Source organism: Lissotriton vulgaris, chromosome 1_1 (assembly GCF_964263255.1).
Source record: "Lissotriton vulgaris chromosome 1_1, aLisVul1.2, whole genome shotgun sequence".
Classification (NCBI taxonomy): domain Eukaryota; kingdom Metazoa; phylum Chordata; class Amphibia; order Caudata; family Salamandridae; genus Lissotriton; species Lissotriton vulgaris.
The window spans coordinates 765,719,833-765,735,365 of record NC_141685.1 but is presented as its reverse complement, the minus strand read 5'-3'; positions in this window follow the sequence as shown (position 1 = coordinate 765,735,365).

Genomic DNA, 15,533 nt, shown 5'->3' with positions numbered 1-15,533 from the left:
GGCCTTGGGGGTCCTTGTGGGACCCCCGGAGCAGGCCTAGGGGATCAGGGTGTTTCTACCCTGCCCCCTTTGCGTGTTTTGCACATTTGTTTCACTGCTTTCTTGTGCCTCAGTTCTACCGAGGCACAAGATGGCTGCCAACACTTCCTGGTTTGGAGTGTTGACAGACAGTTGACAGCCAATGACCATGCAGCTCGTGCTCGGGAAGGTACAGAGTACAGTACAGAGTACAGTACTTCATACCCTGCGATTTTATTTTATTTTTTTAAGATCTTTTTTTAGGCCTTGGTGGTCCTTTTGGGACCCCCTGAGCAGGCCTAGAAGGTAAGGGTGTTTCTACCCTGCCCCCTTTGCGTGTTTTGCACGTTTGTTTCACTGCTTTCTTGTGCCTCGGTTCTACCTAGGCACAAGATGGCTGCCAACACTTCCTGGTTTGGAGTGTGGACAGACAGTTGACAAGCCAATGACCATGCAGCTTGTGCTCGTTGTACAGTACAGAGTGCGGTACCTCGTCTCTAGATATCACTATAAAAGCACAATCTGCGAACCGAACTCTACCTCTCTGCCAAATTTGGTGTAATTCCGTTCAGCCGTTCGGGCTGTAGCCCTGGCTAAAGGTCCCTATGGAAAATTGCATGAGGAAAACACTTTTTGGGCCCCCCTTTTTTCTCGGCCTCCACTTGACGAATCACCCCCAAAATTTTAGAGAAGGAGTGGAGCACAGCAAGCCATTTTCTTGGAGAAATTCGTACAGATTTGTCCACCGGCACCAAAGTTATTCCAAATAGAATGTTGTGGATTTTCTATGGAAAAAATGAATGTGTCCTTGTGTAACAAAGCTGGTGCTATGTAAAGCTCTCTGATACCCGATATCTTTGGGTCTAGTTTGCGTGATAAAACCTTTAGAAAAAAGAAATGTCAAATATGTACCTGAGTATGAACAATATTTGAATATGGTTATCAACCCTGCTGCCAATGCACTTTATATTACATTTAGATTGGGCATGTTACCGTTGGCTACATTTACCCATTCCTGGACGAAAAAGGGAGACATAGGAAATCTGTGTCCAATGGGTTGTTAAGTTCCAGAGAATATTGAACATTTGCTATTTTTCTGTAAGGCCTATGTTAAACAAAGTACACGTTGGATTATTTCCCTTTGTAAAATTCTTGGGTTCAGGGACCGCCATGCAGCTCTTAAAACAGTTAGCATATCTCGTGCATACCTAATGTACTGTTTCAATTGTACTTATGATTGGTTTTTTTACCCTTTTATCTGGGAGTTCACTTGTCCTCTTTGTAAATTATTTTAGCTTTGGGATGTTTCATCTGAACTTCTTTTATCATTTTTTACTATAATATTATGAAGCTTAAAATATATATGATGACATTTGTATTGTTGGACTGAAATTTCCCTCACAACTTAGTATTACTTAGAAATATTTTCTCACAATGAATTTGCAAGTTTTATTTCATTTCTATTTTATGGTTTAAATCTTTTATTGAGTTTTCACAAAGATCAAAACAGTATGGCCATTTCCTGGTAAACAAGCCTAGCAAGGCAAGGGTCCATGCAAGAGAGATGAGAACAATCAGTCGCCGCTGATGCGGGACAACAATGCAGGCCGAATATATCATTATAAACAATTCAGTGTGTCCCTCCCCACTCCCACCCCCCCCCTGTCCACCTAACAAAAAAGAAAAAGGGAAAAAAGGGGCCATTGTATTCAAAAAGGAATAAGGAGCATGAGATAAGTATTAGCGCTTGTGGCTTTGTGTGCCCTTGTCTGCCTTCTGTTCCGGGATGGGAGTGTCTGCCAGCCTGAGAAGGCGCAAGTATCTGGGACATCTCAATTCACGGAACTCCCCTAAGAGCAGCGTTAAGAAGGGGCGCCACAATTCAGGGAATTCGTTGCCCCGTCCAGCCTGTACCAGGGACAGCTTCTCCGTGCCAAGCACCATCCATAACCTGTGCAACCAGCCTGTGTGCGGTGGTGCCTGTTGGGTTCTCCAGTGTGCTAAGATACTTTGTGTGGCTGCCCCCAATGCAATCGCTATGAGGTGGCCCCTCCGGGGCTTCAGGGGATACATCAGAGTGTTGGGCTGCCCCAGCAGGATGTAAGCAGGGAACCGGGGGAGTTGGGTGTCCAGGTGGGAATCTATATCATCTATTATCATGTCCCAGTACCCCTGTATGCGATCGCAGATCCAGAGTAGATGTTCCAGTGTGCCCAAAGCCCCGCAAACTTTCCAACAGCGGTCGCTAATGTGGGGGTCGGCTTGATGAAGGCGTTCGGGCGTGAGGTATCAACAGGTGGCCACCTTGGTTAGGGTTTCCGTCAGCCCGGTGTGGAATGCGGAGTGCCGTGCCCTGTGATATATACCACTCCATTCTTTGTGTGTGAGTGTCCTGCCAAGTTCCCACTCCCAGCAACATCTGCCTGCATTATTTGTATGTATGTTTGTGAGGAGGAGGTGCTGATATAAGTCCGAGATCAATTTCTTCTCAGCGGTATGGGTAACTAGCCATTTCTCATAAGTGGTAAGGTGCCGTTGTGCTCCGGGTTTAATATCAGGGTGAAGTGCCCAGTGTCGTACTTGCAGATAAGCTAGTCTATCTTCTTCTGGGATACCGTAATCCTCTTTCAGCTGTGGAAAGGAGAGGATCCCTTACAAATTGAACAGGTGCCCAAGCGCCCTGCAGGGAGAGCGGCCCCAGTTCGCGAATGTTTTTGGGTTGAGGCCCGGAGTAAAGTCGAGATTATCAAAGAGCGGTGTTAGAGGGGAGGGGAAGGAAGACAGTTCGTGCTTGGTCATGACACGGTCCCACACCTCCATAACCGTGCCTGTGATATAAGAGGCATAGAGGTTAGGTGGCCGATCTCGCCTAGGAAGAAAGGGGATCCCCTGTAGGGGCTTACCCGCCACTGCTTGGTCCTGAAAGAGCCAGTGTTTGCTAGACTCCAGCTGATACCATTCCACTAGGCTTTGGAGTTGTGCCGTGTAGAAGTAGAGTTGGAGATCTGGAACCCCCACACCGCCGTGGCCCGTTGGGATGACCGCAATGTCGTGCTTGAAGCGCGGTTGACGACCTTCCCATATGTAGCGTGCTAGCTCGGACTGCATCGGTTAAATCCAGCCCCGCGGTGTTTGCAGGGGAAGGGTCTGGAACAGATAAAGAATCTGCGGTAGCAGGGTCAATTTAGTGGTGGCTATCCTCCCCAACCAGGAAAGGGAGTGTCGTTTCTATCTCCGGAGTTCCTCACGGAGCTGTGTGCGGAGTCTAGCATAGTTCGCTTCTACCGTAGCTGGAATAGTGGGGCCCAGGAGGACTCCTAAATAGGGGAGTGTAGAGCCGGCCCACTGCACATCGCGCTATTCCCGTACTCTGGAGAGGGTGTCAGGCGATAGGGAGATATTAATGGCGATCGATTTTTCCGTATTGATTTTGAACCCAGAGGCAATCGAAAAGCAATGAAGTTCAATGAAAAGCGCCCATAGCGATTGCACCGGTTCGGTAAGGGAGAGCAGAACATCGTCTGCATAGAGACTAATTTTGTGGATGTCACCTCCCAACTTAATGCCCTTGATGAGGGCGTGCTGCCTGATCTGTTGTGCCAGCGGTTCCATGTAGAGGGCAAGCGAAATGGGGGAGAGGGAGCATCCCTGCCCGGTCTCTCTTCCAATCAGGCAGTTCGAGGATGTATGCCCATTGACGCATACTGTGACGTTAGGTTGTCCTTAGCAGTTCAAAATATGGGTGCAGAGGACATCCCCGAGGCCAAAATGCAGTAGGACCTGTTCCAAGTAGGGCCAGTGTACCCTATCGAAGGCTTTTTCAGCGTCGATCGTGAGTAGCATACAGTCTGGACGTGCACGGACCCTGCTTCAATGAGGTGAAGGACACGCCTGGTGTTGTCACTGGTCTATCGCTGGGGTATAAACTCCGCCTGGTCCGGTTCCACCAGTTGTTGCATGTAGGGGGCCAGCCTGCTGGCTAGTATACCAGTGTAGAGTTTGAAGTTGATATTCAATAGCGAGATCGGGCGGTACGATCCACACCGGGTCGTGTCCCTGCCTGGCTTTGGGATGACAGAAATTGACGCCTCTAGAAGTTCCGCGGGGATCGCACCAGGCTTATCAAAGGAATTGAAGAGGTCCCGTAGGAGGGGGGCCACTTGGTGGCAGAACGCCTTGTAAAAGCTGGCTGGGTAGCTATCGGGGCCCGGGGATTTGCCAAGTTTCAGGCGGGAGATCGCCGATATCACCTCCTCCAGGCCAATGGGCCTGTCTAGGAAGTCGGCCTGGGCAGAAGTCAGGGATGGGAGACTTGCCCTTTGCAAGTAGGTCTGACCCACGTGCAGGCCGAGGGTGTCTCCAGTGTATAGGGATTCTGTTGTGGTCGCAATTACGAAGCAGAGACACCATGGGGTTTACTGAAGTTTATTTAATCATAACACAACACCAGCGTGCCCATTGTCTTCAGCCAGCGGAATATCACTGACTCGGAACCGGCGGCGCTCACCTTAAAACATTGTGCGTTCAGGACATTCCACTGTGGCGCGGGGGTGCGACCACAGTCAAGTCACAACATACCCCCATTTCATCTACATGCAGGTAGGGAATTGAGTGGTAAACAATGAAAGTACAGAGTTAATAGGAGACAGGAGCAGGGAAATTAAACAGCAAATCAGCCAACAAGGAAATCATGCAAGTGTGGAGGAAGTCTCCTGATCCGTAAGGGTCTCTGATGGGTTTGGGCCCCATGAAGGTTCTGAGACACATCATTTGAGTTGGTTGCTCTTTGATCAGTGCCCAAGTTATCCCCACCGGGGCCTGGCGCCCTCGTGCGGGCACTGTCAAGCAATTGGCGATCATGAGCTAGCATGTACCCAGAGCATGTATTTTTGGTGACTGCATTTCTATTAAAGGTTTCAGAAGAATGGTCTCCAGAACTGTACTTTGCCACTCTACGCAAGTTCCATTTATCTCCATTCTCCAATACCACATAGAAGGGATGTACTTCCTTCACCTTGAATGGTCCAAGAAACGTACGCATACCTCTGACCGAACGTCCAGAACGGACTTTGACGCAATCACCAACCTGAATGTTAGACAAGTTTTTCTCCTTTCCTTGTACCTTCCTGGAATCATGCATGGGAATGCTCACATCACACTCACCACCATTCTTTCCTTCAATCAAATCTCGGATCCACGGAGTCACCAGTTTAGAGGCTGGTTTCCTGCCCCGCATAGCTACAAAGGGAACCACACCAGTAGTGGAATTTTCTGTCGTGCGATAAGCCCATACTAACTCGTTCAGAGTTCTTTCAATGTCAAGATTATTGGCGAGTGCCAGACTTTTGGCGCCCTTAATCATGCGATTGGCTCTCTCTACAATCCCATTGGATTGTGGGTTGTACAAAGTGGTGAACAAATGTTTTATACCACACTCACTCAGGAATCCCCTCATCTCATTGGAAGATAATTGGGCCCCGTTGTCCGTGATAAGGACCGAGGGATAGCCTTCCTCCTTAAAAATCGTGCGCAAAACTTTGATAGTAATGCGGGTAGTTATTTCAGGAAGAAGATAAGCAATGAGCCATCGAGTATGAGCATCCATAACTACTAGACCAAATCTCTTGCTGGGGTGGACACCAGGCATAGGTCCAATAAAATCAAGGCATATACTATGCCACACCACACCTGGATCCTGGATGGAACTAGGGGTGAATTGGGGTCCCACTTTAAGTCGCTTTTCAGATTCACAGCATTCACTGCACCTCTCCACCCACCTAACCACATCACCATCCATTCCAGGCCACCAGAACTCATTTCTCAACCTTTTCTTTGTTATAGTTTGGCCCAGATGCCCTTCATGAGCCAAGTCAAAGAGTTTTTTGCGAACATCAACAGGGGGAATCAACTTATCCTCACGCATGATGATCTGATCAGCAACAATAGACAACTCATCAATGACTGCATTATAGGATCGGACACTTATTGGCAAGGTACTTTCCCTACGTCTGCCTTTAGAGATGAGATTCTTGACATTCCTCAAAACCTCATCATGAGACATGGCCTCTGCCCACTCTTTCTTGCTGACCGCGCCACAACTCCACAGAACTACGCCATCCACACACGAGATAGCTCCTTTGCACTCCTTCTTAGACACTCCTGTCTTGTCCACATCTTCCCATTTCAAAGACAAACGTGACATGCAATCAGCCTGAACATTGCGCCAGCCCGAAATGAACTCCAGATCAAAGTTGCACTCCTGTAATCTTGAGGCTAACCTGGCTAGCCTGGCTGACCCCTTCCCTGTTCCTCCTGGAGAGAGTATCTTCAACAAGGGCTTGTGGTCAGTGCGAAGTTTAAACCTATGCCCCTACACATACATTCTGAAATACTCTACACCCCAAGCAGCTGCCAAGGTCTCTTTTTCTATTACGAAATAGCATCGCTCAGTAGTAGTCAAAGTGCGAGATGAAACACTACTGTTTTTTCTCTATTTCCGTCACTTTGTGACAACACAGCTCCTAAGCCGGTGTCACTCGCATCAACAGTGCTGATAGTCTTCTCCTGTACATCAAATGGAACCAGAATGCCAGCATTGCATATATCAAATTTAATTTCATTAAAGCATTTCTCTTGTTCATCCCCCCAAATGAATTTGACACCTTTCCTCAAGAGCACCTTGAGTGGTTCTGTTTTACTTGCAAAGTTCTTCACAAACTTCGAGTAGTACTCAATAAGCTCAATGAATGAGCGTACCTGGTCTTTATTTGTGGGAACAATAGCCAATTTTATGGAAGCCAAAAGATCTCTCCTAGGTTTCACGCCCTCTGACGAGATGGAATGCCCCAGATATTCCACCTCTGTTGCTAAAAAGAAGCATTTCTCCCTGCGCAATGTCAAGCCAGATTCTAGAATTCTCGCAAGGGCATCCTTTAAGGCAGCATTGTGGTCATTCACACTCTCACCAAACACTAAAATGTCATCTTGAAAATAGATTACATTCTTCACACCTTTGAAAACTTCCGTGACCATCCGTTGAAATGCACTTGCAGCTGAACATAACCCGAAGGGCATCCTTGTGAATTGGAATATGCCTTCGTTGGTGATGAAAGCTGTCAAGTGTTTGGAAGATTCGTGCAAACGAATTTGGTGGTAGGCGTGACGAAGATCAAGCTTTGAAAAGTACTTCGCCCCTTTCAGCAAAACCATCATGTCGTTTATATTGGGCAGGGGAAACGTGTCAGGAATTACATTCTGGTTCAAGCTTCTGAGGTTCACACAGAAGCGTAAACTACCATCAGCTTTCTGTGAAATTACGACCGGGGAAATCCATGAAGAACATTTGATAGGCTCTATGACTCCACTGGACAGCATCTCATCCAACATCACCTTCACCTCCGCCCTCACTGCAATGGGAACGTTTCTCAGTTTGTGTTGTACAGGGACAGCATTGGGTTCGAGCTTAATTTTGTGAACATATCCTTCAAGGTTGCCTAGTTGTTCTCTGAATACACCTTTACCTCCTTCTAAGATGTCTCCTATCGAGAGGTCATCCACTACCATAACTTGCTCAATAGCACGTGGGTCAATTTTGATGTGGAGATCAAATTGATGATACCATCCTAATATGGGGGGTCCAGATTCTGCTACATACACCTTCCCCCTCACAGATCTTCCTTTAAACATAATATCTGTTGCCATGTACCCTAAAATGTCTATTTGTTTACCCTGATACCCCCCAGGATTTATGTCTTTGGGCATCAGCTTCCTGTTGGGCCACTCCTGCTTGAAAAGTATTTTGGGAATAATAGTATACAGTGACCCTGAATCAACCATAATGTCAACTCTCTTATCTCCAATGATAAATCCTGCTTTGGGCCTATGTTTCCTCCTTACATCTGAATTCTGAGACTCAGTGAAAAGGATGTCATCATTCTCACTTCCATCATATGATGATGGTTCCATGCACAAGATTCTGTCTGGTCTGTAAGGGATAGCAGGCTCCTCGGATAACATCGCTACTTTGCCTTTGTTTGCATCTCTGCACATTCTAGCAAAATGACCTTTGCAGCCACACTTTAAACATTCTTTCCCAATGGCCCAGCATTGTCTTGAGTCGGACGCATGGTAAGCGCTCCCACACTTCCCACAAATTTTGTTACCAGCTCTATTGGGAAATTTCCTACCCCCAGGGGTATTTTTCATGCCTTTAAACCTGGTTGAAGCAGCCACTTCCCCGTCACAACCTCCACCACAGAAGTTTCACTTTCACCAGACATATTGACCTTAGCATCTCTACGATCCATTTTTTTTATACACAAATCAGACTCCTCAATTATTTTAACAATATCAATTGCATACTTGAGAGCTGGGTCCTTAGCAGCCCATAAACGTTCCTGGGTCTTTCTGCTTCTACACTGAACAATTAGTTGGTCTCTAATCATTTCTTCGGTCATGGGTCCAAATTTACATTTTAATGAAAGGTCCCGAAGTCTAGTGACAAACTCATCAATAGACTCTCCTACTCTCTGTGGCTGGGTATAAAACTTATATCTCCTCAACGCTATGTTAATTTCTTTTGCAAACCTCAATTCCAACCTTTTTTGTGCCTCCTCAAAAACATCTGCAAAAGGTTGGTCTCTCTCATCGTTATCTACAGGCAAATATTTAAAGATGTGTTGGCCTTCTTTCCCAAGATTAGTAAGTAAGACTGCTTTCTCTTTACGTGTCGCTGTTCTCCTCGTCAATTTCCTCGCTGTGTGTTGTGTTGTCCGCTGTCAGAAGACCGTCCTCGTCGCCAAATAATGTTGTGGTCGCAATTACAAAGCGGAGACACCATGGGGTTTACTGAAGTTTATTTAATCAGAACACAACACCAGCGCGCCCGTTGTCTTCAGCCAGCGGAACGTCACTGACTCGGAACCGGCGGTGCTCACCTTAGAACGCTGAGCGTTTGGGACATTCCACTGTGGCGCGGGGGTGCGACCACAGTCAAGTTACAACAGATTCGTAGAATTCCCCAAAGGCCTCCGCTATCGCTGCGTCATCCGCAACAAGGTCTCCCCCTCGGTCTGTATGGCCTGCACCCCCTGCCGTTGACGCTGTTCACGTAGTCTGCTCGCTAGGAGCCGACCGCTGCGGTCCCCTACTGAGTAATATGTGTGCTTGAGGCGTAAAGCGGCATATTCCGCAGCGTCCTGGTCTAAAGCAGCCAGCATTTTCCTCTCGGTGCATAATTGCCGCCATGCCCGTGCCGCCCCCGTGCGCTGGTGCATTTGCTCCAGTTCCGACACTGGTTGTGTAATTTCAGCCCTCTACTGCGCTCTTTCCCTATTATTGGCCACGGCTATAGAAATAAACTCGCCGCGCAGGACCGCCTTCAGGGTCGCCCACTGGGTGGCCCGCGAGGTGTCTGTATGGTTGTTGTGGGTCAAGAATTGTGTGATAGCGGTTTTAATCTGCTCCACTGTTGAGGGGGTATGAAGGAGGGCCTCCCTGAGGCACCAGTGTCGTCGCAGAGATGGCCTTGCTGGTAAGAAGAACGTGGCCACCACCGGAGAGTGGTCAGATAGCGACCACGGCAAGATGTCTACCTCCTACGCTTGCGCTACCAATGGGGAAGTGCATAAGAAGTAGTCTAGCCTGGCATACGATTTGTGGGCCCCGTAGTGGTTTCATTTCTATTTTAAATGATTATTACTGTAACTTTCATGGTTTTATCCAACTGAAATTAAAATAAATATGATGATGCAACTAGAGGACAGGGGTCTGAGCAAAGCTGCAGGGACTCATGGTGGAATGGCATTATCCGATGAAACAGGGCTGTCAGGTTTTAAAGCTATTCAAATGGAAGAGTTTGATCATGAGTGCAGACATTTTGAGTAAAAGAGTTCCAGTGTTGGGAAGCCAGAACAGAAAAGACACAGCTGCCCATTCTTGAGTGACTGATCTTAGGATTTTTTTTACCAACCCTGACAGTTGAGGAGGCAGAGAGTAGGCAAAACTATGGTAAGGGAATTTGGATTGAAAATAGTGGGGGCCCATCTTATGAAAGGCTCAATGCACAACAAACATTGATTCAAATATGATTCTATACAAGAAGCACAAATAAGGAAACTGTGAGGTTAAACAGGTTTCTTACAGCCGCCTGTTGAATACACTTTAGGTGGCATAGCAAGTGAGAGGTTAGGCTAAGTTACTGAGAAATGCAGAAGTCTAGCTGGTTGAAAAGGACAGCATATACAACAGTGCAACAAGAGGCCAAAAGTATAAATGGCATTTCTTTTAACACCTTCGGCGCTCATGACGAGCTCAGCTCGCCATGAGACACAGTGGAGCTATGCTCATGACGAGCTGAGCTTGTCATAACTGCTGTGGAACTCCCAAGCGGGGATAGTTCCCCTGCTGTGCTGAGCATTCCATTAAGCGGGCGTGCTCATGACGAGCTGAGCTCATCACGAGCACCGCAGCGCCACGTGTGACCCCCATCCCCCAGGATCGCGGGGGAATTAGCCCCGGGGCAAAGGGGTTAAAAAAAGAAGTATCTGCAGAAAACAGTTGGAGAAGATTTCATAGATCCAAGCAGACACGGAAATATAATTATACAAGTTGAAACCAAAGGATGCAGAGGAGGTGATTGAGACCGAAGGTGAAGGCCGAAAGTCAGAGGCCATGTGAGAAGACTTATTTTACCACTGACTATGAGGATCTCTGTTTTGTCAGTATCGAGTTTCAGTTTATGTTCATCCAGGGGACCAACGCAACTGAAGACTGCTTGGAAACTGGCACTGGCCTTGGGAGCGTGTTCATCAAGCCTGACAAAAATCTGAGTGTCATTCATTCAGTACATGAGATTAAAACTGAAAGAGTGGATGACTATATTGAATACAATATGGAAACAGAGCAAAATTGTAGTCTCTTTAACCTGATCATGTATAGATGAATAGGGTATTCCTTCAAAATGTAGGTCAAAGCAAACAATTTTAAAAATACCACTTCTCAATTACTATTTTCAAAAATAAATGCCTCAGAAAAGACCAGTTCTCAAAGTGTCTGTTCCTAAAATACATTTAACTATAGTATGAAAACGGTTTAGGTTTAGGTAATAGGGGTTATGGGTACAATGTATAGAGGGTTAAGTTTATGGGGTTAGGAGGTTAAGGTTTCTGGGTTTGGGTCTACGGTTAAGGATTTTGGGTTTAGGGTTTGAGGTACAGGGTTAAAGGTTTAGCAATAGTGTTAAGGGTTTGAAGTGCAGGGTTAGGGTTTGGAAGTTCTGATTAAGGGTACAGGGTATACCCATCAAGGAAATATGGTAAGGAGTTAAGGCTTGGGAAATAGGATTAACAGTTTGGACATAGGGCTAAAGATTTTAGGTATATTTGTCAAGGTGTTAGGAGTTCAGTCTAATATTTATACCCTGCCAATATAGGTATTCATATTTTAGTCAACAATGATAGGTCTTTAATGTTATATGGGGGAGTCAAGTGCTCCTAGACTATTTCTATTATATCTTTTGGCTGCAACCTTGTATTTTCAAAAACACACACCCACAAAATTGCAGATAACTGTTAAGGATTTGATGCAAGATTGGTCAAAAAAACTCCTGATAGTTGATAAGTGGACAGAGAGCCTACTAGGATGCTTATTTCCTATGGGTATGAGTCTGTTGTAAATGTTTTGGCTTTACCCAATGTCATCACCATTTCATTAATTAGTGGAAGTGGTTCGCAGATGATCCTTATATGCTGCTTTAGCTGAAGTCGATCAATGCACAGTACGATTCCATTTTTCTTTTAATAAATAATCATTGGTGACATCCACTGTGGTTTATTTAGTGGTTAAATAATTCCTGTAGCAAACTACTTATCCAATATTTCCTTATTTTGTTTATAAGGGAATGCTCCTTATCTTTTGCTTTTTAGAGTGTGTACCATTTTTAGAAAATGTAATGGTTGAAATTTTATAGGCAGCCTAGCCATTGTTCTCAAAACATGCCTGAAGTTTTACATAATTGTAGTTAGTATATTGTTCTGATTGATAAATATATATGGTGATTTACATTGATTACTCAAAATTTGATACTTCTGGTGTTCAGCCCAACCAAGAATGTTCACACCATGGCCCACCACATACAATCTTGATACAGAACTTCAAACTTTATTATCGTGAGGTGTCATCCTTTGGATTCTCTTCTGTTTATATTGACGTTAATATTATTTAGCAACCTGCAAGCAACCACTAGTACACTTGTGTCTTCTTGATTTGTATAGTACGCTTCGGCTGCATTTCATCCTCTCTTTTCCTATGATTGCCACCAATAACACCGAATCTTCTAGATCGTTCTCTGTTTCTAGTATTTCACTGTAAGAAATTGAATTAAAAGTGGGGTGGATGGTAGCCCACTCAATACATTTAATAAAGTCACTAACTTCTTAGGTCCAGCCAAAGGCTGCAGTAATTTAAACCTGAGCTACAATCCTGGAAACTGTGGCACAGAGCAGAAAGGCCTAACTTACAGAAAATGTGTAAAGCATTTAGAAGTACCACTCCAATTAAAATATCATAAACACAACACAATAAAATTACCACTCCAATTTATGAAAATGGAATTATTAGTAAACAAAAAAATTCCAATGGGGAAAAGGACATATTAATTTTTAAAGATTTAAGAGCAAATAGCACCAAAAAGGGGAAAACATCAATGCTAGTCAGTGGTCGTGGCAGACCAGGACTTAGATACAATTTGAGGTTGACTTTGATAGAACGCAGGTCAGCTACACCAAATAGGGCCTGGAAGTAGGAAAGTTCTAAAAAGTTTTTAAGCTCCAATATAAAAGGAGGAAAACCTCTTGCATGAGACACACGTAAAATTCAATCCGATGCTGTGGAACTGCAGGTCGGATACTTTTCACAGTTGGGCTCCTTGAAGTTCTGGGACAAACAGTTTAAAAAAAGTTTCTAAACTTCTTTAGGTGCCCACACCACCAGTACACTTCTAAGGCTCCCAGGACCTCAGGGGGAGCACCTAGAGACACTCATAGAGTCAGGCAGAGGAAAACAGCAAAGTCCAGTCCAAGCCTATTGCCACTTGTCAGCTGAGAGTCTTCATAAGTATGTCCTCTTCAACATTTTTATGTTCCTGAAGCTACCCAACAGATCAACCTTATAATCTTTGGAAATCTTTCTGGCCTTGGAAATTCAAGTAGATGGTGGGCCACCTCCTCAGGTCCTTTTAATATATCACAAATGCCAGTTGCAGAAGGCTCAGTCATCCTGAAATCCTTTCACAAGTCTAGCAGTATTCTGCGTAAGGCTGAGTGAGGGTTCAGCTTTTTAGGGTTTACCAGTCTTTGGGCGAGGAACACCATAAAGACCAGGGCATGACTTGTCTACTGGGCACCAGATGTTTCATTGGGCTAGCAGTGTTGCGGCCAGTTTCATTGCTGGTGCAAGGTGGGTTATTGTGTGTTATTAGTGTGATAACCTAATCCTAGGAGGCTTAAGGGTATTGAGCCTCAAGTCCTTGACACCACAGTCACCTATCTCAAAATAGATAAAACCGATATTTAACTGTGTGTTTGGTTTCATAATATTAAATTCCAGATATTGCTTTGGTCACGCTGTGAAGGGAGACAGCTTTTCATGGGTTTTTCTGGCAAATAGGGATCACTTTATGTTGCGATTACGGAATAGAATAATATTTATTTGATTTTAATGCGAGTATAGGGGTTGAATGGGGCTCTCTTCCTCATATGCACATAATTCACGCAGATGGACAAATGGGGGGACCCTACCATGTATTGAGCTGTCCTCTTTAATGATGTTTGGGAACAGCGTGTGGAGCTTACACAAATTTTTGCATATGAAATTCTTTGAGCCTGAGAGATTTAATTTAATTACAGGTTGTGATGGGATAACACCCACTGCCAGAACTTGGCAGATGACTTAAAATATACTGGAGACCGGTCACGGAAATTATAGGATTTCCCTTTGAGGAGATTCTGCCTAGACAAGGTATGTCCTATTGGATCACATATCTGATACAATAGGATTTTACTTCATGCATTCACTCTAGACTCATGGCCATTTTTGCATTTCACTTCTGACTAGGCCATACTGGCATCAATCTAATTAGAAAGGATTATGCATGACAGATAAATCTTAGGAGAAAGGATCACGTATGGCAGATAACATCCCTAATAAAAGGCCAACATATTGTTCTTTGGTAAGAACCATTTATATTTAGAAATAGAAATTGGTATCCTTTTAAGAACCCGTGATTTATTTCTAAAATTTGAGAGGCTTATACTGAGTATTTGTGCCCCATCATACCAGGAGATTATAAGTAAATAACAGTGTCGATATTTAAAATATAAAGGGCATTTTTTACTTTCTAGCAGTTTGTTTTCATCAGGTGTCAATAAGATTGTAAATATGTACACACTATAGATCACTGAACTTATCTTAAGCCTCATGACAGTATATGTATCAATAGATAAATGCTGAGGCCCAGAGTGGGATCCTGGATGACTGGGCTGCAGAGCTCCTCACGCTCCATGGCTCGCTGTGGGTCAACTGTCAATTCTTCTGTCTGCTCATATCTCTGGCCCCTAGGGCAGTTTCACATGCTTTTGAGCTCATTCTGCTCTTTGTGGCAAGTTCTAGCCACCTGGAGACCTTCCTTCAGGCCTCCTGGATTCTAAGGTGATGGCTGCACTGGCTCCCTGTGCCAGCCTTTCTCCTCTTAATTCCTCTGGAATTTCTCTCCTCCTCGGTGTAGAAGTCCAGTTCTTTCCCCCAACTAGTCCCTCTGAGGTGTAAGGGGACCAGCTTCTCTGGTCCTGGGAGCAACTGTAGTCACAGTTCTTAGTCCAGAAGGATGTCAGGGGGTTCCTTCTTCCAGTTGTCCATGGTTGCAACCTCCAGTTCCAGTGTCCAGCAGAAATTCACAAGCAAGAGAGAGCTCTCCCTCTTGGTCAAAACATTTCAAGTGGAGGCGGAAGGCTCCAGAAGTAAGGCACTTCTGGCCCACCTATCCTGAAGTGCTAGATCACCTCTACGCCACAGTCCCAACCCTCTGGCACAACCTCCTAATAATTTGTAAATAGTATTTCTTAGTGGCACATGAGAACAACTACATCTGGAACAGTAGGCCCCTTAGACAGCCAGGCAACCAGAGGGACATCATAGGGATTAGGCTTACACTCTCAGCGTCGTCAGGGCTCTTATCAACTTACAAAAATGGCAGAAATACAACCCGCTCTTGCACGTAGACCTTGCCTCTGGTGAGTACTCATTTGGGCAAGGTAAGCATGAGACACCTTATCACCAGCCAGCACTATGACATTGATGGATGGTGTGCTGCACTTAAATGAGCAGCTGGAATGGTGAAAGCCATTTGCAGGTGAACGTGCAGTTAAAGCCTGGTCACCATATGCAATACAGGAACTCATAGCAGACCTAGTTATAATTAGCAGTGAGGGTGATATGTGGGATCCCATCCATATCACCTG